The sequence below is a fragment of the Malaclemys terrapin genome, chromosome 12 (assembly GCF_027887155.1).
Source record: "Malaclemys terrapin pileata isolate rMalTer1 chromosome 12, rMalTer1.hap1, whole genome shotgun sequence".
NCBI classification, from domain to species: Eukaryota; Metazoa; Chordata; order Testudines; family Emydidae; genus Malaclemys; species Malaclemys terrapin.
Window position 1 is genome coordinate 38,915,796 of NC_071516.1, and position 24,447 is coordinate 38,940,242.

The 24,447-nt window shown below is 47.0% G+C and overlaps 1 pseudogene; it reads left to right on the forward strand.

Moving 5' to 3' along the window:
- The first annotated feature begins 601 nt into the window (after positions 1-601).
- Positions 602-17,155, forward strand: LOC128845991 (olfactory receptor 11A1-like; annotated as a pseudogene).
- The last annotated feature ends 7,292 nt before the right edge of the window (positions 17,156-24,447 follow it).

Here is a 24,447-nt window from a genome sequence, read left to right on the forward strand (position 1 = left end):
GGGCTCTTAAAATTTCTGTACTCCTCCCTGATGAGGGGATTAGCACTGAAATCGACCCTGCTGGGTCGAATTTGGGGTAGTGTGGATGCAATTTGACGGTAATGGGCTCGGGAGCTATCCCATTGTGACCGCTCTGGACAGCACTCTCAACTGAGATGCACTGGCCAGGTAGACAGGAAAAGCCCCGTGAACTTTTGAATTTCATTTCCTGTTTGGCCAGCATGGCGAGCTCAGAGGTGACCATGAAGATCTCATCAGCACAGGTGACCATGGAGTCCCAGAATCGCAAAAGAGCTCCAGCATGGACCGAACGGGAGGTACTGGATCTGATTGCTGTATGGGGAGATGAATCCATGCTATCAGAACTCCGTTCCAAAAGACGAAATGCCAAAACATTTGAAAAAATCTCCAAGGGCATGAAGGACAGAGGCTATAACAGGGACTTGCAGCAGTGCCCCGTGAAACTTAAGGAGCTCAGGCAAGCCTACCAAAGAGCCAGAGAGGGAAACAGCCGCTCCAGGTCAGAGCCCCAGACATGCCGCTTCTATGATGAGCTGCATGCATTCTAGGGGGTGCCTCCACAACTACCCCACCCCTGTGCATGGACTCCGTCAATGGATTCTCATGCAACAGGTATGCAGATTTTGGGGACGAGGAAGATGATGATGATGAGGTAGTTGAAGATAGTGCACAGCAAGCAAGAGGAGTAACCATTTTACCCGACAGCCAGGAACTGTTTTTCACCCTGGATCTAATAACCTCCCAACCGACCGAAGGCGGGCTCCCAGACCAAGAAGACAGAGAAGGGACCTCTAATGAGTGTACCTTTGTAAATATAATAACATGGTTTAAAAGAAAGTGTGTTTAATGATTAATTTGCCCTGAAGGCTTGGGATGCATTCGCGGCCAGTACAGCTACTGGAAAAGTCTGTTAACGTGTATGGGGATGGAGCGGAAATCCTCCAGGGACATCTCAATGAAGCTCTCCTGGATGTACTCCCAAGCCTGTGGGAGGAGGGGTGAAACGATCATCACAGAGAATTGTGTGTGTGTGTGGGGGGGGGGTTAGTTGGGTTTGTGCTGCATGTTAATCCAAAAACTGCAGCCCCTCCTTTTTAAATGGCCAACCCAATGGGTGTTTGGTATGTGAAATGAGGGCGTTGCTGTTGGAAACCATTCCCACGTGTTATGAAGGTTAAAGAAGCAAGAAGACTGTGGCTTACCATGGCTGCCTGCAAGCCAAATTCCCATTACAAGCTAAGGTGAACAAGATTTCTCCCTCCTCCTTATGACACCTGAAAACTTCTATCATGTCCCCTCTCAGTCTTCTCTTTTCCAAACTAAACAAACCCAATTCTTTCAGCGTTCCTTCATAGGTCATGTTCTCAAGACCTTTAATCATTCTTGTTGCTCTTCTCTGGACCCTCTCCAATTTCTCCACATCTTTCTTGAAATGCAGTTCCAAGAACTCGACATAATACTCCAGTCGAGGCCTAACCAGTGCAAAGTAGAGCGGAAGAATGACTTCTCGTGTCTTGCTCACAACACACCTGTTAATACATCCCAGAATCATGTTTGCTTTTTTTGCAACAGCATCACACTGTTGACATGTTTAGCTTGTGGTCCACTATAACCCCTAGATCCCTTTCTGCTGTACTCCTTCCTAGACAGTCTCTTCCCATTCTGTATGTGTGAAACTGATTTTTCCTTCCTAAGTGTAGCACTTTGCATTTGTCTTTGTTAAACTTCATCCTGTTTACCTCAGACCATTTCTCCAATTTGTCCAGATCATTTTGAATTATGACCCTGTCCCCCAAAGCAGTTGCAATCCCTCCCAGTTTGGTATTATCTGTAAACTTAATAAGCATACTTTCTATGCCAATATCTAAGTTTTTAATGAAGATACCTCCTCTATTAGCTCCTTGAGTATTCTAGGATGCATTTCATCAGGCCCTGGTGACTTGCAGGCTTCTAACTTTTCTAAGTGATTTTTAACTTATTCTTTTTTTATTTTATCTGCTAAACCTACCCCCTTCCCATTAGCATTCACATTGTTAGGCATTCCTTCAGACTTCTCGATGAAGACCAAAACAAAGACGTCACTAAATATCTCTGCCATTTCCAAGTTTCCTGTTACTGTTTCTCCCTCTTCACTGAGCAGTTTTGCTGAGGTCTAACCGAGTCAGTAAACTGTGCAAACGCACTTTTAAACATCCAAATGCACATTCTACCACTATTCTGCACTTGCTCAGCTTGAACAGCTGACCAGCTCCTGACTACTGTCCAGGGTGCCTGTGTATGGCTTCATGAGCCATGGCATTGAGGGGTAGGCTGGGTCCCCAAGGATAACTATAGGCATTTCAACATTCCCAATGGTTATTTTCGGGTCTGGAAAGTAAGTCCCTTTCTCCAGCTGTTCAAACAGACCTGATTTCCTGAAGATGCGAGCGTCATGTCCCTTTCCCGGCCATCCCACGTTGATGTTGGTGAAACGTCCCTTGTGATCTACCAGTGCTTGCAGCACCATTGAAAAGTACCCCTTTCTGTTTATGTACTGGCTGCCTTCGTGGTCCGGTCCCAAGATAGGGATATGCGTTCCGTCTATCGCCCCACCAGTTAGGGAATCCCATTACAGCAAAGCCATCCACTATGACCTGCACATTTCCCAGAGTCAGTACCCTTGATAGCAGCAGCTCTTTGATTGCGTTGGCTACTTGGATCACAGCAGCCCCCACAGTAGATTTGCCCACTCCAAATTGATTCCCCACTCACCGGTAGCTGTCTGGTGTTAAAAGCTTCCACAGGGTTATCGCCACTTGCTTGTGAACTGTGAGGGCTTCTCTCATCTTGGTATTCTTGCGATTCAGGGCAGGGGAAAGCAAGCCACAAAGTTCCATGAAAGTGTCCTTATGCATGCAAAAGTTTCGCAGCCACTAGGAATCATCCCAGATCAGCAACACTATGTGGTCCCACCAGTCTGTGCTTGTTTCCTGAGCCCAGAATTGGCGTTCCACGGCATGAAACTACCGCATTACCACCATGATGTCCAAATTGCCAGGGCCCGTGCTTTGAGATAAGTCTGTGTCCATGTCCTCATCACTCTCGTCACCACGCTGCCGTCGTCTCTTCGCCTGATTTTGCATGTTCTGATGCTGCATATACTGCAGGATAATACGCGTGGTGTTTACACTGCTCATAACTGCCATGGTGATCTTAGCGGGCGTGGTATGGCATCTGTGCGGAAAAAAGGTGCGAAACGATTGTCTGCTGTTGCTCTCACGGAGGGAAGGGCGACTGATGACATGGCTTACAGGTAATTAAAATCAACAAAGGGGGCGGGTTTGCATCAAGGAGAAACACACACAACTGTCGCACTGAAGCCTGGCCAGTCATGAAACTGGTTTTCAAAGCCTCTGTGATGTGCAGCGCACCTTGCTGTGCTCTTCTAATCGCAAGCAGCCTAGTTAGCAAACAGCGCCAGCGAGATTTTAAACGTCCAAAGGCAATATTCTACCACCATTCTGCACTTGCTCAGCCTATAGTTGAACTGCTCCTTATTACTGTCCAGGCTTCATGAGCCATGGGAGCAAGGGGTTGGCTGGGGTAGGTGCGACTGCGTAGTGCTGCCAGCTGGGAGAAAGGGCCGGCTCTAGGTTCTTGGCTGCCCCAAGCAAAACAATTTTTGGCTGCCCCCCGCCCCAGCCCTGGGTTCTCTATTCCCCCATCCCACCCACACCCCCTGCCACCCCAGCCATGGGCTCTCTCTCCCCCCCCACCCACACCCCCTGCCGTCCCAGCCCTGGGCTCCCCCGCACCAGTGATGACTCTGCCTGCTCCCCCCTCATCTCCAGCCGGTCCGGCGCTGGCAGGGTCGGGATAAGCAGCGAGGCTCCTGGGCCGCGTCTCAGCCCAGGGTCCCTCCATCCAGGGCTCCTGCCTCCTGTATCGGCCGGGACCTGGGAGGGCAGAGCCGGGGGACTGACCCCACAGAGGGCTGAGGAGCCAGGGCAGGGTAGCTCCAGAGGCAGTGGAGCTCCGGAGAGTGGAATGCAGGCCGCGCACGACAGTGCCCCGCCCTCTATGGCCCTGCTGCTGCTGCTTCTGGCCGCCTTGCCACAGTCCCTGGGCGGCTTGGGCTGCTTCGCCCAGCCCTGGCTGCAGCGCTGGGGGCGGCCGCTCTGCGGCACCTGCAGGCGGCTCCATGTGCCCCGTGGGGTGTCCCCCAGCCTGAGTGTCCCCCGCTCGAAGCCTGCCCGGCCCAGCCACAAGGTGTGGGTGCTGCTCCCCCACGGCATGAACCGCAGCAGCTACAGGGAGCCCCCCCCATGCACGATGCGCTGCTGCTGCCAGGGCCGGCTCTAGGCATTTGCTGCCGGAAGTACCAAAAAAAAAAAAAAAAAAATTGGCCAGAATGCTGCCCTTGAAAATGTACTGCCTCAAGCATATGTTTGGTTTGCTGGTGCCTAGAGCCAGCCCTGGATACTACGAGGTCTGACCCTGAGCAGATCTGAAGAGACTACAAGCCTCTGGGAGTAAGGTTGAAGGAGTTTTGAGTGCAGGTTGTGTTCTCTTCAATTCTTACAGTCAAGGGTACAGAGGGTACCAGGCAGAGACAGGTGCATCTTAGAGTCAATGCCTGGCTGTGAGGATGATGTCACCAGAAGGGCTTCAGCTGGCAGCCTATCAGGTGGGCAGTTGGGGAGGGAATAGCTTAGGAAGTTTACCAAACTGGGGATTGGGGCAGTTGGGAGATCTGGACAAACTAGGGCTGGGCAGCGAAGGGTGCCAGCCACCCAACAGATGGCAACCTGGGGATTTCAGGGAACTTGAGTAACTGGGAATCTCAAAGAGCCAGAGATCTCAGGGAGCTGGGGAGCTGTTGAGTTGGGGATCTTGCACAGCCTAGGGTCTGGCTAACAGGAGAGCCCAGGGACACAAACAGCTCAGCAGTCCACCAGGGAGGGAGCTGGATGAGCTGAGCATCCCACTTCCCCATCCATTAGCCAACTAGATGATTGGCTGGTTTCCTCCAAAGGTTTTGACAAGTTCGACACATTCCCGCAGAACATTTTGATTCCATTGAATTAACTTTTTCCAGTGGAAAGCTGCTTAAGGCTCTAGAGACAGAAAGAGAAAGATGCTGGTGGTTCCTACTGGAGGAGAATTAGATCTAATCTCTATGCATGGGTCGTGTCTGTGCGGAAAGACTGTGACTAGGACCGCATTTAGGCCTCAAGTTGTACAACCAGCAGCACAACTACTATACAAGAATTAACAGATTTTTATGGACAGAAGGAGCCATTATGACCATCTAGTCTGACATTCTGTATTGCACAGGCCAGAAAATTTTCTCAATACTAAAGATGCCCATTTTGAGTTCAGTGTAGTTACTCCTGGTTTACACTGGTGTGAGTAAAAAATAATTAGCCATATTGACTTACTCCTGTTTAAATGGAATTAAAGGAGAGGAGAATCAGCTGCTCTGACTTCAGTGGAGTTACTACTGATTTGCAGTGGGGTGAGTGGAAAGGACCCATCTCCAGTGGTTCAATGAGCAGCAGTCTGTTGGATTATTTTCCATCTCTTCATTTACTTTTTTAGGGCAACTTAAAGGAAACTCCCTCTCTTTAAAGTTACAGTCACAGAATCCTACTCTCTATGTGAGGGCCCTATGGTGAGAATTCAGGAGGAGGGTATCAGACAAAGAGTCAGAGGAAGTTACAAGAAAAAATGATTAACACTAGTTTACGTGAAAGGAAAATCCATTGTCCTCAGTGTAGCTTTTCCTGATTAATACAGCGGTTAGCGTATGTATGTAGAATGAGGGTTAATCCAAATTTACATGGAGATGAGTGAGAGGAGAATTCATTGGGATGCCTGATTTACACAAAGGTGGGCAAGAGGAGAGTGAAAACCTTTAACTTTATTTTAATATGGCAAGTGAAAGCTAGTGCAGGAATGGAGCATCAGAAGAACAACACAGAAGACTGGTTATTTTTCAAACAATACTTTGTAACCAAAATATTCAGCTTCCAACTCCCTCAAACAGCTAAAGCAGGGGGTCTCAAAGTCCCGGCCCACGGGCCATCTGCGGCCTGAGAACCTCCCCACTTGCGGCCCATGGAGGAGAGATGCATGCAGACTTGCTGCCAGCAATGTCTGTTGCAGGTGCTGCCCACTGCAGCTCCCATTGGCTGGGGAGAGAGACAGCGATACCATCACTAGTTGCTGGGCAGAGTTGGCCATGGAGGCAGCGTCACTTTTTTCCACAATAAATATAAACATATCAAAATGTCAAACACAATTATCTGATGCACACCTTGCTGCAATCCTGAAGGTTTCAACTGCTCAGTCACTGAGGTCAAACATCAACAAACTGATAGAACTGAAGTGTTGCCAGGTGTCTGGTGAACACTAAAAGCTCTCTGGCAGGGGAAGAATTGTATAAAGTTGTATGACAGTTTTATTATTTCTAAGAAATTCGAAAAGAAAAATACAATATAAACGTTTTCTTTTCTGAACAACATCTTCAGTGACATTATTGGCCCGCTGGGGGGATTTGAGGACTGGCACTGGCCCTAAAGTAAAATGATTTTGAGAGCCCGACCTAAAGCCTGTGGGAAGACCCACTACAAGAATTCTTGTATCTATAAGATAAATTGGGTCTTCTGAGTAATTCAGGGAGGGAATTGCTATGTGGTGCAACCCCCACTCTGGGGTGCCACCTGATGTACTGGGGGTGCCACTGAGCTTGCCTGTTCCACCAGTCTGGACTCCCTTACCCTGTCCTGCTGAGCCAGGCCCTCAAAACTCCTCTAGCACACACAAAGGTAGGGACACACCCAGCTGCAGAAAGACACAGACATTGAAATCAGCTCTGCATGGGAACAATCAGCTTGGGGATTGCCCAGCAATCAAGTGCACACCCCCTCTGGGGTGCAAACAAAAAATCGTATTGTCTTGTGCTTCACAGAGACCTGTACAGTGTAAGCTCATAAAAATCAACCCCTCCCACAATGTGCAGAAAGATATGCACAGCTTTTTGCCCCCCGGTTATGAATTGCACAAACTGGTATAGAGAAGACAAAAACACCTTTATTAACTACAAAGGATACACGCAAACTAAGCTTAATACGCTAAAGAAACCGATTACAAGCACGAATTGTTCACCCTAAATGTTGTTTTAAGCAGGTTGAAGAATTTCTTGAAGACAAACTGCTCTAGCTTGCAACTTAGAACTCCAGGTATTTCTTTTACAGGCAAAACACCTTCTAGCCTGGGTTCAGTCCTTCTTCCCCAGATCAGACTTAGGTGTTTTCTGCAGTAATCTTGGGCAGAGATTCAGTGAAGAACCAACAACCCTGACACTATAACCCATATTTTTCAGAGAGATATTGTTATGATATGAATACAGCATATCTAATATATATTTTATGCAAGATGGCTCATGTAAGATATCATTGGAAAAGTTATGATTTACTGACTGTGATTATCTAATTTGTATGCACGTATCATTTCTGTATCTAAAGTTAGGAATATCGACTATGTAACAATTACATCTGTGTATGTACTTGGGAAAAGCCCACCAGACAGTAATAAATCAGCCTTAATGGGCCATTAGAAAAAAGACAATGAGTCTTTGAAGATGTGAATCTCCCATCTGCCTGGATTTACTTCCTGTGGACATTGCAAATAAACCTGGTTTCATAGTAGTTTTGACACTGCAAGATCAGATGGTAAGATCACCTGATACAAAATACCACCTTGGACACTGCTGCTACTTTTCCTCTGTAGCGGGATGGTGATCAAGCAAAGGTTTTCTGCATTAAGTAAATCCTTTTTAAGACTGGGGAGGGGGTTAATCTTGGCTTTCCTCCATTGCCTACTCAAGAAGAAAGACTGCTGAAAGTACCTGAAGGGACAAAGGAACTAACCTGAGGGGAAAGGCAGGGGTGAGTCCAGACTGAGACAGACGGTCCAGTCTGTAAGAGGAAATAATTGGAATGCTAAGCTATTGAAACTCTGCAACTTGCCTAAAATAACCTTTAGGGTGAGAAATTACTTCTTGAAACCAGTCTCTTTAAGATCTTAATCTTAGTATGCATGTTTTGTTTTATTTGCTCAGTAATCTGCTTTGTTATATTTGATATCCCTTCTAATCACTTTAAATCTGCCTTTTATAGTTATTAAATTTGGTTTGTTTATTATGAAACTCAGTTTGTGCAATTTCTAACTGGGAGGACAAGAAGTTGCGCATATTTCTCTTCACATTGAGGGAGAGGGCAATTTTTTATGAGCTTGCACTGTGCAGATCTTTCTATACAGTACAAGAGGGTATGATTTTAGGTTTATTCCCCAAAGGGTGTGTGCACATGAGTGCTGGGTGAATCCTCTCACACAGAGCTGACTTCAGTCTGTGTCTTCAGCGGGGTTTGGCCCTACCTGTGCGTGTGTGCTGCAAGAGGCCAGAGAGCCTAATTAAGCAAAACAGGGGGAGGGAATCCAGGCTGGTGGATCAGGAGTGGCTCAGTGAAACCCCAGTACATCAGGTGACATCCCAGAAAGGGGGTCTAACCTGTCACACTGACCTGTTGAGTGGACTTGTCCTGGTCATGTCACATTTCTGAGGCTTAATTCCCTCCGCTCTTTCTTGTTTGGAAAGCATTTTGAGATCTCAGATACTATGCTCACGGAGACCATATAAGTATCTAATTAGATAGATAGATGGATGGATAGAAAAAAGGAGTAATTCTTAATGTTTTTGTGCATTTCTCCTTGAATTCTAAGCTATTGTATGTTGCAAAATTTCTGCATTTTTATTCTTTCTTTTTTTCTCAGTGTTCTCTTGCCATGCCTTTTTTGAGTGTGCTGCTTGTTGTACCTTCTTGAATTTCTTTTGTGAATATTTGGGTCCCATTGGGTAACTTCTCCTTCCTTTTGGACTAGAAAGAGCAGTGACCTCATCTAGTAGTTTAATTACTATGTCTAATATTCCTGCTAAAGAGAAACTTTTCTTTTAAGGTAAGCTGTTCTCTCTCCATCAATTTCCCTGTCAGGTTCAAAGTTTGACTCTATTTGACACCCTTATTCCCATGGTCTAAAAATAAATATGCTATTTACTTTCCCTTTTCATTAATTTAGCATGCCAATCAGCAGAGGCACCTAGGGAGAGCCATGTTCTACTCTCAATGATGCACAATGACGCAGAGGAGACATTCACTTTTTGGGAATAGACAAATGACAAAAAAGCAGTAAGTAAAGCAGTAAATCCAGTGCACTTTGCTGAGAACAACCAGGGCTATTTACTTAAAGCTCAGGCACGTATGAAAAAGACAGAGAGAAGGACCCAACTCCTGATCCCAGACCTTCTCATGAAGAGGGCATATCAGAGACTCAAACTTGCCATATGTTCACCTCAGAGATAAACTAATATTTTATATCAGATTTAGAGACACGAGAAGGCATCACAAGACATCTTATCCCCTATGCCTGAAACATGGTTATTTTGCCTTCAGGCTGGTGCCTAGTCTGATGACAGAGGTACAGCAATGTTATGTGCTGTTAAAGACCCTTAGCAGGGAGTGGCAGATGTATGTAGGACACTGTTTTTTTTTCTGAATCTGTGCCAGCCACATTAGAGGTGGCAGGATTTCTTGCTGAGGCAGGGGGGTGTCTATCCAATTATTACCATTCAAATCCCTACCTGGGCTTGAATTTAGAACCGTGATATACTGTCAGGAAAAGGAAATAACCCTGAGTGTTAGAGCCTGGGTCAAATCCCATGGAAGCTGATAGTAATCTATAATGGTAATAACCAGTTGTGACATGGAAAGTGGGTTTAGATTCATTTCTGAGTGTACACAGAAAGCTGTGCATGGGCTAACTCTAGTGTAGTAGGAGAGCAGGTGAGTCTGTGGTTCAGGATGCAAAACATGTGGGTTCTAGCCTTGGGTCTCTACTGACCTGCTCTGTGAACGTGCACAAGTTGTTTCTCTTTTACATGTGTTCTTTCTAATTTCTGTAGGCTGAATCGTGATATCCCTTCTCATGTTAAATAGCTCCATTACCAGGGCCATTGCAGCCGGTCTTGCTTTGTGAGTGCAATGGTGTGATAGGACTGCTTGGGATGGTGGGGCACAGGTCTGAGCAGCCCTGGAACTCACTTCTGGTTAATGTCTTATGTTACTAAAAGATCATGCTTCAGGGTTTTACCCAGGCAGCTGCAGGGCTCAGGAAGGGTATTCCTCTCCTCTACCTTGTCCAATGTGTTCTGATTTTATCTTTTAATCTCCTTCCTGTGAAGCATTGGGACGGCCAAGGCTGGAGGTGGGACACTGGATGGGGAGGGTTGAAGCTTGCAGGTGGCTGCTTGGTTCTTGCTCACATGCTCCGGGTCTGGATGGAATTTTTCTTCCAGGTATTTCACCTTCTTCTGCAGCATGTGGGTGTGGGTCACTTGCCAGGATTATGTGGGTCTGTCTCACTTAATCATTTCCAAGCCATTGTGGGGGCCTCAGGCACTGTCTCCTGTGGGCCATAGGCACCCTCTTCTGCTCCCGCTGGTGAGTGCTCGACCCTCCTTTCCCCCCAGCCCCACCCCGACTCCACCCCTTCCATGAGACCCCACCCCTTACTCACCCCTCCCACACTACCCCAACCCCATTCCAACCCCTTTTTCAAAGTCCCCGCCCAACTCCTCCCCCTCCCTGGCCCTATCCCGACTTCTTCCCCAAATTCCCACCCCTCCCTGCCTCTTCCCTGCCTGCTACCCTGAGTGCAACACATTCCTGATCCTCCCCCCCCATCCCAGAGCAGCCAAACAGCTGTTTGGCGGCGGCCAGGTGGGAAGTGCTGGGAGGTAGGAAGAGGAGCAGGGACAGGGTGTGCTCAGGGGCAGAGGCGGTGAAGGAGGTGGGGTGGGAGGGGCGGGGAGCTTGGCTGCCAGTGGGTGCAGAGCACTCACTAATTTTTCACTTTGGGTGCTCCATCCCCAGAGCACCAACAGAGTCTGCACCTATGCTGTGGGCTGTGATACTTTGGTCCCATTTCATTTTTTGGGTTTAGTTGTGCAGGTGCTGGGTGGTGTTGATGGCCTGTGCTACACAGGAGGTGAGACTAGATGATCTGGTGCCCCCTTCTGGCCTTAAATGCTTTGGCTCTTTGTGTTGTTAAATGGATAGTATTATGTGGTCCCAATCTCCTTAGAACACTTCATAAAGGGGGTCAGTAAAATGATCTCCATTTTACACAGGAGAAAACAGAGGGACTGAGAGTGGGATTGACTCGCTCAGTGTAACACAGAGTCAAGAGTTAAATTCAACTCTTCTGACCTCCATAATGGTGCTCTGTCATTGGGACATAACACAGCCCTAAATGTGGATAAGATCTGTATAGAACTGTGTGAACAACAGATTTTTTTGTTTTCCGGCCAACCAGGAAAGTTAAAACGAAAAATGTTTTGGGTCACATAAAATGTTTCGCTTGACCCACCATGATACCTTGTGTTTTATTTTCAAGTTTTTGGGGTATATTTTACCTTTTAAGAATAAAATTGAAATGCAATTTAAAACAAAAAGTCATTCTGAATAAAAAATTTGAAATATTTTCTTTTTAAAATGTCAGAACAAAACATTTCAGTATTCTGGGAGTTTCTGTCTGTTTTTGACTGAAACAATTTTCAAATTTGATATGAATTTACAAAATATTTAAGTTAACCCAGATGCTCATTTTTCAGTGAAAAATGTCCCCAGCTTTAGAGATGTCTGACCATGGTGATAAGATTTGTGATTGCAGTAATCAACATATCTTTTCAGGGTAACACAAGGAAGAGGTTGGATGACTCCAACAGAGACAGCAGGCTACTTCCCTATGTTATCCAGGAAAGGTGTCTTGACCCAACATTTAGGCTGGTGGGTATGTAAATATTAATGGAATTTAAGTGCCATTCTACTAGAAGAAAAGGGTATCACTCTGATATCGTATTTGTTTAATTCTCTAGTTAAACCCGCGGCAAACACAGAACAGGGAAACCAAACATCCGTCAAGGAATTCATCCTCCTAGGATTCGGGAATCTCTCTGAACTGCAAATCCACCTTTCCTGCTGTTTCTAGTGATCTACATTGTGACTGGAACATCCTCATCATTGTGCTAGCTGTAGCTGATCAACATATTCACACCCCCATTTGAAAGTTACTAGTGACCCTCCTTAACAGCTAGCAGCCTTTATGTCAACCAGTGGCCATTAGGGGGAAGCAGATACCTCACTACACAGTAGCCTGAACTTTTGAACTGTCTTCTCTCCTCTGCCTTGAGGCAGAGGGAACAAGCCCCAAGCCAGTTTTCACTGACCAGATAGCAAAAGCACGGGTCTGACAACCACCAATCAAGTGTTAATACAGCAAGGGCCTTTGTCTGAATGTGTATAAAGGACCTGTAAAATGTGTGTAAGACAGAGTCTTTGTACCAAGGTGCAAAGCTCTCCTTTCTTCTGCAGAATAAAGCAACTCTTCCTTATCCCTGTCCACCTGTTATTGGCTCTCAGCTAGGTGGACCCGATATTTCGGTGACAGTTTCTGGCGACTCTGCCGGGACTCTCCTAGCTCGGACATTGGACTTCGAACGGCTGCGGCGAACTGGGAACGGCACCAACGGGGCGTTTTGCCCCTTTTCTCTGCTTCACCGCGGCCCCTGGGGTTCGTGTTCCAATAAGGTGAGTCCTAATAGGATAAGAAGACACTATCTGGTTCTGGTTCTGGTCTGGTTCTGTTCTGGTTAACCGGTTAATGAATTTCTGCCTTATACATTTGGGCATTAGATGTGTGGATGGAACTGAGCCTCTCATTCGTAATTCCTCAGAGTGGAAGCCATCGCATGCGATGAAGCTCTGAGGTCGAATTGGGATCCTTCTGTCCCATCCCCTGTAGCGGTCAGTATTAGTAGAAATTCCTGTAATAGGATCCTATTAGGCCATAATTCCCTCTGTTCTCTGTGTAATTCTCTGTTAGAGTGTCAGCAGGCAGATGGGTGGGTCTCTGGTAAAACCCTCTAAGGATAGCCCTTTGTATTATATGCTAAGTAAATGGCCTTTACCCGGTGTTCAAAAAATAAATAGTTACACTTTGTGTAAAAATTGATGTGGCTAGTGTTGTGGAAATTGAATTGTGGAGAGGATGTGCATTTCCCCCAGAACATGTGCAGTGTATATTGAAGCAGAGGTAAAAGAAATGCAAACCTACCAATATAGGTTGTGTTGTCTTTTTCAGATCACTGTGTGTTTGAAAGCAGAAGTTAGAAGTAAAAGGCAATCAAAAGTCTGGGAAAGTTAATTGTGTCCCTTTTTAAGTAAGAATTTTTAAGCTGTGGATAGCTTTGGATCTGGAAGCAAGCCAGAAAGCATCTCTATTAATGTAATTTCCTAACTAATAAGGTAGGAGCCATTGAAATCTGGGCTGCCTATGAAACAAATACAAGGAAATATGGGGTAATTCCTCTGTTTTGTCTAAAATCAACAAGAGTATGTGTATATAAAGGAAATATTTTAAGCAATGACTGACTACCCAGAAGGGGTAGACCTCTGTTCTTTTCTTTCAGATCATCAGAGAAAACGGATGCCAGCTAAATAGCATTCAACGTACCATGCATTTACTGGCACAATAGGAATTATTTTTGTGTTCTATGGCCAAAATTGTTGTTAAAATTTGCATACCAACAGTCTTTGGAAGCAAGGACATGGAAGGTTAACCCACTCTCCATATTGCCCATGGGATCCTTCTGGCTACCTCAGATTTCTAGCCAGAAGGCTGGGGAGGGAGGAAAGCTATTGGACACCAGAGATTGTACCAAGTGGACTCCTCAAAAGTGTGTGTGCTTGTCCTGGTTTGTTGCTCCAAAGCGCTGTAATAAAGTTATTTTACTGGAAGGGTGTACATGGCATACATTGAATAATAAGATGAATGTACTGTATAATGGCAATGTGTATATGTTCATTGTTGGGAAAAGGTGTATGAGTGAAGAGTGGTAGTTTCCTTTGTAGGTTAAAAGAACCCAAGAAGGCGAGAAGGAAAAAGAACAGAACAAGTTAACTGGAAGGAAAAAAAAATAGTTAGCAAGCTCAGTCCAAAGATAAGATGCTGGCCCCATCCAAGGACACTGCCCACAGCTGAGACTTGGCCTACAGCCAAGAAAAGGGGGGCCTGAATGTGCCCAAGCAACTATGAGATCTGCAAAACACTGCCAGGCATTAATGAAATGTGTTAGGTTTCTTTTCTCACAGATAAAAGAAGTGCTACCCAAAGACCCTAGCAGCCCTGCCATTCACTGAAACAAGGAGACTGAGTCTATGTAAAGATCCACCAATGAAAGACTGCTTTGGCTCCATGATGGAAAGGCCCTTTCCAAGTGCTGTTAACCACCAACACCGCTGTGAAGTGCCAAGGACTGCCTACCTGGACCCATGCTTCTCACTGTAAAAAGACCCCTCCACCTCGGGAGGACTCTCCGACTGACAAGCCTATTTCTCCTTCTAGCTCTGCTGTGCCTTCTGAACAGCAGGAAAAAGGAAAAAAAGACAAGGTGAAGTGATAGTAATCTCTCCCTTGTCCACTGACAGACTTACTGTGCCTTTTAGGTCTGTGCCTTTGAATTTTTTTTTTTTTAGAAGACACAAAACCATTACAGGGTGATGTGCTAGTAACCTCTCCCCTGTATGATGCTGAACCACACTGTTTCAGAAAAAGAGAAGAAGGAAAGCTCGCTCCATTGGAATCACCAAAGTCCAGGGATTCCTATAAGAGACATTAAGAACTGACCCTGGTGAAGAAACAAAGAATTATACACTGGCATTAAGAAACTTGTGGGACCCACGCTTGGGAATGTGGTATTGATTGGATTTGGGGGTTTATTCTACAGGCTGCGCCCTGTGTTTTGAATAAGTCCTGCAGCATGTATTGCCCTCCCTAATTCGATTTTAAATGACATGTACCAAAGGCACCTTGTTGCCACTACCCCTGCCATCTCCTCCATTACACTATTACCCCTGTAACACATCCAAATACAGACAATGCCATATTTGATAAAACCAATGGCCAAGGCCTTCATACTTTAGTGATTTATTTAAATGTTGTTTGAAAAAAATTATTTTTAAGGTTCAGGATATCCCATATAAGTGAACAATTGAGTGGAAAATAAATGGATCGGTGGAGATAAAAGTATATGATATCACTACCAGTGAACCCCAAGGATCTGTAATTGCAATTGATGGGTTCTATAGCGAAGTAGATATGATGGCTGTTCCTGGAATTTGCACTGTGTTAAATGAGAGAGGCCCTTATTGTTATTTGGTCACCCAATTAGTGAACAATCAAATGAATACCCAAAGAGTTTGTTCTGCCACTGGAAATTTTACCTGCATAGAAATTATTCCAGTAAGGAATAATGTTATTTCTGCCCTTAGTTCTATGACCCAGAAGTTGCTGACAGAAATGATATTGAATATCACTGAGGCTGGGAAGGCATTGCAGTGGGATCTAGCATGTTCAGGCTGGGCCCACTGCCCTTACAGACACATCAGGAGAACTCTCTGATCTGTGGCCATGGAGACATACTTGGAAACTTTCTGGGTGGAAGTGCAAACATTCTCAATGCTCCTTCCAAGCATATGAACCAATTAGGAGGGGCTTGTGCTCGCATCGGGGAAAAATGTTGTTTCTATGTTAATCATTCCGGCTTAATTGAGCAGGATTTACAAGCCATTAAGAATGCTGCTGTTGTTTTCCATGCTGTATCTCTTGATCACACCTTTAGTTTTGAGGACCTCCTTCCAGACCTTGAGTCATGGTTTACGGGGCTCTTTCAAACAATTGTTAAATGGATTATTTTCTTTCTTTTCTTTCTATGTTTTATTTGGATAATGATACAATGTGCCAAATGCCAGTGTAATGCTATGATCAAAAGCTCTGCTGTCCATAAGAAAACCCAGTATCTGTCCCTCCAGCTTGATCGCAAATTGCGTAGCGGGTCTGACAATTTGGGTTTGTCAGGCCAGAAGGGGAGACTGTGAAAGTTACTAGTGACCCCCCCTTAACACCTAGCAGCCTTTATGTCAACCAGTGGCCATTAGGGAGAAGCAGATACCTCACTACACAGTAGCCTGAACTTTTGAACTGTCCCCAAGCCGGTTTTCACTGACCAGATAGCAAAAGCACGGGTCTGACAACCACCAATCAAGTGTTAACACGGCAAGGGCCTTTGTCTGAATGTGTATAAAGGACCTGTAAAATGTGTGTAAGGCAGAGTTTTTGTACTAAGGTGCAAAGCTCTCCTTTCTTCTGCAGAATAAAGCAACTCTTCCTTATCCCTGTCTGCCTGTTATTGGCTCTCAGCTAGGTGGACTCGATATTTCGGTGACACCCATGTACTTCTTCCTGGTGAACTTGTCCTTCTAGAAGACCTGTTATAGCTCCACCATCCTGCCCAGGATCCTGGCCAGTCTCCTGACTGGGTACAGAACCATTTCTCTCCGTGGTTGTATTGTACAGTTTTATTTCTTTGCTTCTCTGGTGGGTTCAGAGTGTTGTCTCTTGTCAATGATGTCTTATGATTGGTATTTAGCGATATGCAAACAATTGCATTATGCAGGCCATATGAGTGGAAGGTTCTGCTTCTATCTAGTGGCAGAGGCTTGGATTAATGGCTTTGTAGTAATTATTATCATATCCTAAGTGTCACAATTAAAATTCTGCAGTCCCAGTGAAATTGACCATTTCTTTTGTGACCTCACCCTGGTTATGAAACTCTCCTGCAGTGATGGAACTTGTGACCTTCATATTCTCATCCTTATTCACTCTGCCCCTGTTCATATTAATCCTGGCATCCTATACTTGTATCATCATCACTATCCTGAGAATCCCTTCCAGCACTGGGAGACAAAAAGCTTTTTCCACTTGTTCCTCTCACCTCATGGTGGTTACCATTTTCTATGGGACCCTGATTATTGTGTACCTGTTACCAAGAACCAATACCATGAGAACCCTGAACAAATTGTTCTCTGTCTTCTACACTGTCCTAACTCCTATGGCCAATCCTTTCATATACAGCCTGAGAAACAAAGAGGTCAAGGGGGCCCTGAGAAGACCTATCAGGAAAATGCTTATATAACAGAGGGCAACCACCTGCATTCTCGTGGACAAACTTTATTGAATTAAGTCATTCCATTGTATAAAAATGAAATTGTTTACATGTTGTTGTGAGATTGTATGTGACTTCTCTAGGAGACTTGGCTCACACAAATCTTGAGAAATGTTAGGAACTTCATACAGTGTGAACTTCTAAAATAAGCAAAAGGGAGTTTCTTGAAGATTAGCCTGGGAAGGGGACCTGTTGTCTGGCTGATTACCTATTCACAGTCTCTTCAAAGGACTGGATAAATGACTTGAGACCAAAGGGAAACCCTGGGTGGGTTTGGAATGACAAATCACCTCCCAGAAACCTTGATGTAGGTAGGGTGGACTCTGATAAGCTGGTTATCATGTGTGTAGGTCTTTTTATTGGTTTAAAATGTTTTTTCTGCAATGTTTTCACCTTAAAAACAAATAAGCTTGCTTCTAAAGATCTGTGTGGTAAGTTAACTGTGGTAATTCCACTGTGCCCCATCTCTGAAGGAAAAGCAAAACAGGGCTGCATAAGCAGACTGTCTTGTGCTAGGGATATCACAGTGTAGGTAGGCAGCCAGGTGTGACACTCTGCACCCCATATTCACCATAGTGATCTAATTTTGAAATAATTATGATGCATCTTGTATAAAATATGTCTCGTGAGGTGTCAATAGAAAAGTTATGGGTTGCTGAATATGTTTATCCTATTTGTAGGCGTGTATCATCTATTGACTATGTACCTGTATTTCAAATATGCTTGCTCCTGTGGTAACACCCACAAGGTACTTTTAATCCAGTCTAGCTAGCACATTGTAAATGGCCTATTCAAATTCAATGGCCCATCAACAAAAACAATGGGCCATGGGAAAATCTTAGCCTCACCTGATAAGCTTTCCTGTGGACGCTTCAGCCAAAATATGGGTAATGGCTGCCATGCCTCATTGAAGCATGCGAGGGCATGTGACTATATCATGTGATATTGGACTCCATTTTGGTGACTGTACTTTTGCAGAAACTGTACTGGGGGCTTTGTTTGGGACAAACATGGAAGAAGCTATAAAAGGGGGAAGTGACATAATCACAGGGCCTCATTCCCCCTAAAACACAACACCTGGAAATACCTAAGGAACAAAGACTGAACGGGGGAAGGCGAATCCAGGTGGGAAAGAAGAAAGCTTGGTGGACTATTTGTGCTATTTAACAGGGTGAGCCGGCTCCAGGCACCAACGGAGGAAGCACGGTGCGGCACATGCTAAGGGGCAGCATTCCATCCATGCTTGGGGCGGCACAGTCCAAGCGGCTTTTTTTTTTTTTTTGCTTTGGCAGTTCGGGCGGCAAAAACTGTAGAGCTGGCCCTGAGGGTGAGACACTCTTGATTCAAATCCTGTGTAGTTTATAAGGCTTAGACTGCATTCTTCTTTATTTCTTAGGTAATCTGCTTTGATCTGTGTGCTTGTTACTTACAATCACTTAAAATCTATCTTCTGTAGTTAATAAATTTGGTTTATATTTTTTACCTAAATCAGTGTCTTTTGCTAGAAGCGCTTGGGGAATCTAGTCAGGAACAAAACCGGGTGCATTGTCCTCTCCACTTTGAGGGAGGGGTGGACTTGGTAATAAACTTATACTGGTCAGGTTTTTGACCTGGCAAGATGGTACAGCTCTGGGGTCCTAGCCTGGGGTCCTAGACTGGCGTTCTAGCCTGGGGAGCTGGGGAGAAGTCTTCATGTAACTGCAGCTGTCTAAGGTTTGTGTGAGTGCAAGACCAAGGGTGGTCTGCATCTTGTCACAGCAGCACAGCGTAAGAGGGAGTCCAGGCTGGTGAGCAGAAGGCTCAGTGGCACCCCAGTTCCAGGTTTTACCCTGGGGTGGCAATGGTTGGGGAACTGGGACACCGTGCTGGACCTCAGAGGGTATGTGCAGTTGCCTTGAACTCTAACAGCTCCTTTCCCACAAGAATTCAGAGATAGCAAGATAAGGGAGTGCGGGGCACAACGAAATGGAGCACATTTCAAACCCTCTCACATATTAGTCCTTTCTCATGGAGCCATTCAAATGAAATCCAAATGAGACAGCATATGTGATTCGGACCGGTCATACCCACCTTCCACTGAAATTAGACTCAGTCTCTCACATTGAATTCATTGGGATTTTAACATGCTCAGCATCTCTAGAATTTGGCCTCTCTTTAGCACTATATTTTCAGACAGTTTCTCTTGATCCATCTATTTAGCTGTCTACATACTGCTAATTGGAGGTGGTAGAATTGCCATTATATGGAGGTTTTAAAACAAGATGAGACACCCTTCTAAAAGGCACATTTTAATCCATCTTCTGAGAAGACAAATACATGGTCTGTGTATACAGGAGGTTAGATGAGATCAGGGGTTCTCAACATTTCCAGATGACTGTATCCCTTTCATTTAAATTAAGATGGTTAAAGCAGGATTTTTACTCTGCATAGCATCCTAGAAGATTAGGGTTGGAAGAGACCTCCAAACGTTTATTTTTGATCGAAAATGGCATTTTGCCAGCAATAAAAAATTGGTGAAAATTTTGTCTCCACTCTGACCAGTGCCCAGTTAAAAACTGCAAGATGGGAACACGGTGATGGCCACCTCCCTCGCTGGTCCTTCTGCTGAGATGGACCACACTGACCACGGCTCCGACTGGATTCTCCTTTGTGTTCTTGAGGGCATAAGAAATAATTTGGAGTAACAAACCTTCTGATACGGTCACACATAGTGTTTTGTTTTTACTAGGCTGTCGGAATTTGGCTACCACATTTTGTTGTCTAACACAGAAACGATCAACAGAGGATGTACACAAGGATTTACTTTGATATTTACTAGAGTTTGTGCCTTACACAACAAGACAGCTCTGTGCGTTATCAGATGCCATCAACACTCCTCACTTAAGGCGAATGTTAAGCCAAAACCACGCATACTGTAAGTATCAGTGCTGCACTGCTGGACATGAGAGGGCGATAGAACTGCCCACAACTTAACATTCCTATATGTAACATGGATATGGCATGGGACCATAAACACTCTGCCTCAGTAACTCCATGCAGATCATCTCCATTGTTTTTCCCCATCAGCCCTGACATATTCAATGGGAGTTTTCAACTTAATTTCAGAGAATCAGCCCCCACTAAGTGCCCCAAGCCACTTTGAAACCCTCAGCCTCAGTAATGTCTCTGCATGTTTTTTTTAAAAGCCACATATTGACTGAGTGCTTTGCTCAAGGCTTCCCTGACCTCTCTGTTTCTCAGGCTGTAGATGAGGGGGTTAACCAGGGGAGTCAGGACTCTATACCAAAGAGAGAGCACTTTCTTTAGCACTCTCAGTGTATCATGTTTTCGTAGCATGTAGACGATCATTATGGTCCCATAGAAAATTGTCAGCACAAAGAGGTGAGAGGAACAGGTGGAAAAGGCCTTCTGCCTCCCAGTGGTGGAAGGGATTCTCAGGATCATGGTGATGATACAAACATAGGACATCAGGGTTAGTAGAAATGGAGGCAGAGTGAATATAAAGGAGAGTATGAAATACAACAATATGATCAGGTGTGTGTCCCAGCAGGAGAGTTTTATCAGTGGGATGGGATTACAATAGAAATGGTCAATTTCATTCAGGCCACAGAATACTGACTGTGAGATGAAGAATATAAAGATAGCAACAGGCAAACAGCCATTTATCCAGTTCCCAGCAGCCAGTTGGAGACAAAACGTGGTATTCATAAATGCTGAATAGTGTTACATGTTGCTAAATAACTACCATAAGACATGGCTACTAGGAGAGAGCATTCTGTACCTACCAGACCACCAAAGAAGTACATTTGTGTCATGCAGCCACTGACGGAGATGTTTCTGTCCTCAGTAAGGAGACTGTCCAGTATCCTGGGCAGGATTGTGGATGTGCAGCAGATCTCCAAGGCGGACAAGTTCCTTGGGAAGAAGTACATGGGGGTGTGCAGGTGTTGATCAGCCACAATTAGCACCATGACAAGGCTGTTCCTGGCCACAGTTGCTATGTAGATCATTAGGAATAGCAGGAAGAGAAGAATTTGCAGGTCAGGGATATCCTCGAATCCCAAGAGAATGAATTCTGTGATGGCCGTTTGGTTTCCCCAGTCCGTATCTGCAATGGGTTGAGCCTAGGAACCAGAAAACAAGCTGTGCAATCGAATCAGTAGAACAGATTGCTGAAAGTTAATCAAGTGTCAGGAATTCATTCCATAAATTTTCAAAAACTCCTCGTTCGCTTCCAGTTGCTCACTGAAATGTTAAGGCTAAATATAGCTTTCCGAGCAAATTCCCCGGAGTCGCAGTGTGAGAAAAGATCTTTGGTATCCCTGCAGATTCACCTTCTGGTGTATCAGAGCAATAACTATGATTACAACAGTCCATTTCTCTGGTAGCCTGTAGTCTTATTGGAAACACTTCTAAAGGCCCCTCTCCCAGCCTAGAGGGAGGGACTACTGGACCCAGGGACCAAATGAACACAGGGGACAACAAATGAGAAAAACAGGGATTGCGGTGAAGGTCATAGGTTCAAAACAAGGGTACCGGATGGTTGACGAGGAGGTTTCACAACTTCATGGGGCCACGGATGGGGTGTGCAAAAAGGAACAGGTGTGGGGAAAAGTGCCGCCAGAACCTCAGCAAGAGGTTCTGGAGAAGCCGGAATAGGGGCTGCAACCTGGCGCATTCAAGATAGGCGTGCACCAGGTTCTCCTTCACACCACAAAGGGGCAGGCCTCGGGTATGGGTGTGAACCGTGCCAGGTACGCGCCCATGCTCATGGCTGCGTGAAGGAGCCGCCAACCGATGTCCCCGGCGGGCAGTGGGACCAAGGTGGAATAAAGGCTGGCCCACTGGGACTCCTCACCCTCTTTAGTCCCGCCATTTGGTGTCAGGGCAGGACGCGAGGGTGAGGAAGTGCAGTGTGTGGAGCATGAGCGTGTACAGTTGGTCTCTAGGCACAGTCTGGAACCGGACCGACTGCAGGGTGCGCAGCCGGCTCGGGGTGTGGGAACGGGGAGGCCGGGGGGGCTCACTGAACAGGGGCCAAATAAAAATGTCCGGAGGGCCCAGGGTGAGGGGTGGGCGGGGAGCGCCCACTCACAGGGCCCGCTGCAGGAAGATGAGAGAAACGGGTGACTAGGTGGCCTTCACCACCTGGAGTACGCGCAGGGGGGTCGGAAGGGTTGAGAGCCCCATGCGCCAACCAAGCACATGGGGATCCACCCAGTCCCCCCTGTCGTAGTCCAGAAGGTTTCCAACCCTAGTGGTTTCTGCCAGGACCAACCTCTGGCGCACCGAGGGAGACTCCGCCACCTGCACATGTAGATCAGGGTTGTGTAGCAGGGGCTCCGCGAGGAGGTCCGACCCCTCGGCGGCCACAAAGGACCTTGCCAAAAAGAGCTTCCTGATCTGGAGGAGGTCCTGGTAGAAGACAGGCAGCTCTGAGAGGTCTCACGGAAGACCCCTCGGGTGGAGAAAAAAGAGCTGCCGGTCATATCGGAGCCCTCAGAGGCGACGGAGGAAGGCATGCACCAACGTGCTCCACGCCGGACTACCTGCACCATAAAGGAGACTCTGCAGGACCTGGCGAAGGCAGACCAGGCCCTGCCCTCCCTCCTCCAGGGGAAGACTCAAAACCCCTGCAGGGACTCAGTGCAGCCCCGGCCAGAAGAACTCCAGGGCCATCCTCTGAAGCCTGGCCAGGGTCCCCGGGCCAGGCTCAGGGTGTTGAGCCAGTGCCAGAGCATGGGCAGGACTAGCTGGTTCAGCACCAGGGCCCTCCCTTGCAGGGAGAGACACCGGAGTAGTCCTGTCCATCTCCGCAGCCACTCATCCACCCTGGCCTCCAAATCCTGCCAGTTCTTTGGTGGAGAAGGATGCGTGGCAGATAGATAAATGCCAAGATAGAGCAGCGGACCCATGCTCCACCGAATGGCTTGAAGGTGGGAGAGAGCTTGCCTGACACCCATCCCCGACCACCAGGCTAGAGCTCTTGACCCAGTTGGCCCGGGCAGAGGAAACTGCTGAGTAAACGGCCTGGCAGGCCTCCCCCCATACCAGGTCGCCCGGGTCCTGGACCGCGAGGAGCACGTCGTTGGCGTACACTGACAGGACCAGCCGCAGCTCCGGATCCCGAAGCACCAACCCCGTCAACCTCCGGCAGAGTAGACAGAGGAAGAGCTTGATCGCCAGAGCCTACAACTGGCCCGAGGGGGGCACCCCGCCATACTCCCTGCCCGAAGCTGACCGGCTTGGTCAGGGTCCAGTTGAGCCTGACCAGACACTCTGCCTCAGCGTACAGCACCTGGAGAAAGCCCACGAACTGGGGTCCGAAGCTGAATGCCCACAGAGTGCCCAGGAGATACCCGTGGTCCATCCTGTCGAACGCCTTCTCCTGGCCCAGGGACAGGAGGGCAAACGACAGACCATCCCTATACCCCAGCTCCAAGAGGTCCCAGACCAAATACAAGTTATGGAAAATGGTCCGGCCCAGGACAGTGTAGGTCTGGTTGGGATGGACCACGTCCGCCAGCACGGACCCCAGCCGCAGCGAGATGGCCTTGGTTATGACCTTATAGTCTGTGCTGAGGAACGAGACGGGACGCCAATTCCGTAGTTCGTGGGGATCCCCCTTCTTCGTCAATAAGGCGAGCATGGCTCGCCTGCATGAGAGAGGGAGGACCCCACTTTGCAAGGACTTGGCCCAGATGGTGACGAGGTCCGGGCCAAGGACGTCCCAGAACACGTGGTAGAACTCCACGGTCAGACTGTCCATGCCCGGGGATTTGTTGGTGGGCATGAGACGGAGGGCTTCCGAGAGCTCGGCCAGAGAGAGAGGCAGCTCCAGCCGGTCTCGGTTGCCTGTGCTGACCATAGGGAGTCCGGTCCAGAGCACCCTGCAGGCTTCATCGTCAGTCGGATCCGGGGAGAAAAAGCTGGCGTAGAAGGCCCTGGCCCTTCCACGCATCTCCTCCGGATCTGTGAGGGGGGTGCCATCCTTCGCCAGGAGGCAGGTGACATGCTTTTCCCCTTTTTCTCCAGGGCATAGAAGAAGCGGGAGCCACGATCCATCTCCTGAAGGAGATGGATGCGGGATTGAACAAAGGTGCCCCGGGCCCGATGGTCCTCCAGGGCCCGGAGCTCCTCCCGCTTCTCCCAGTACGCTGCGCAGAGGGGTGGATCCTCCGGGCCAGAGGCCAGATGCCTCTCTAGCTCTAAGACCTTCCACTCCAACTGCCCTATCACCGCATCTCTCTGCCGGCTGGCAC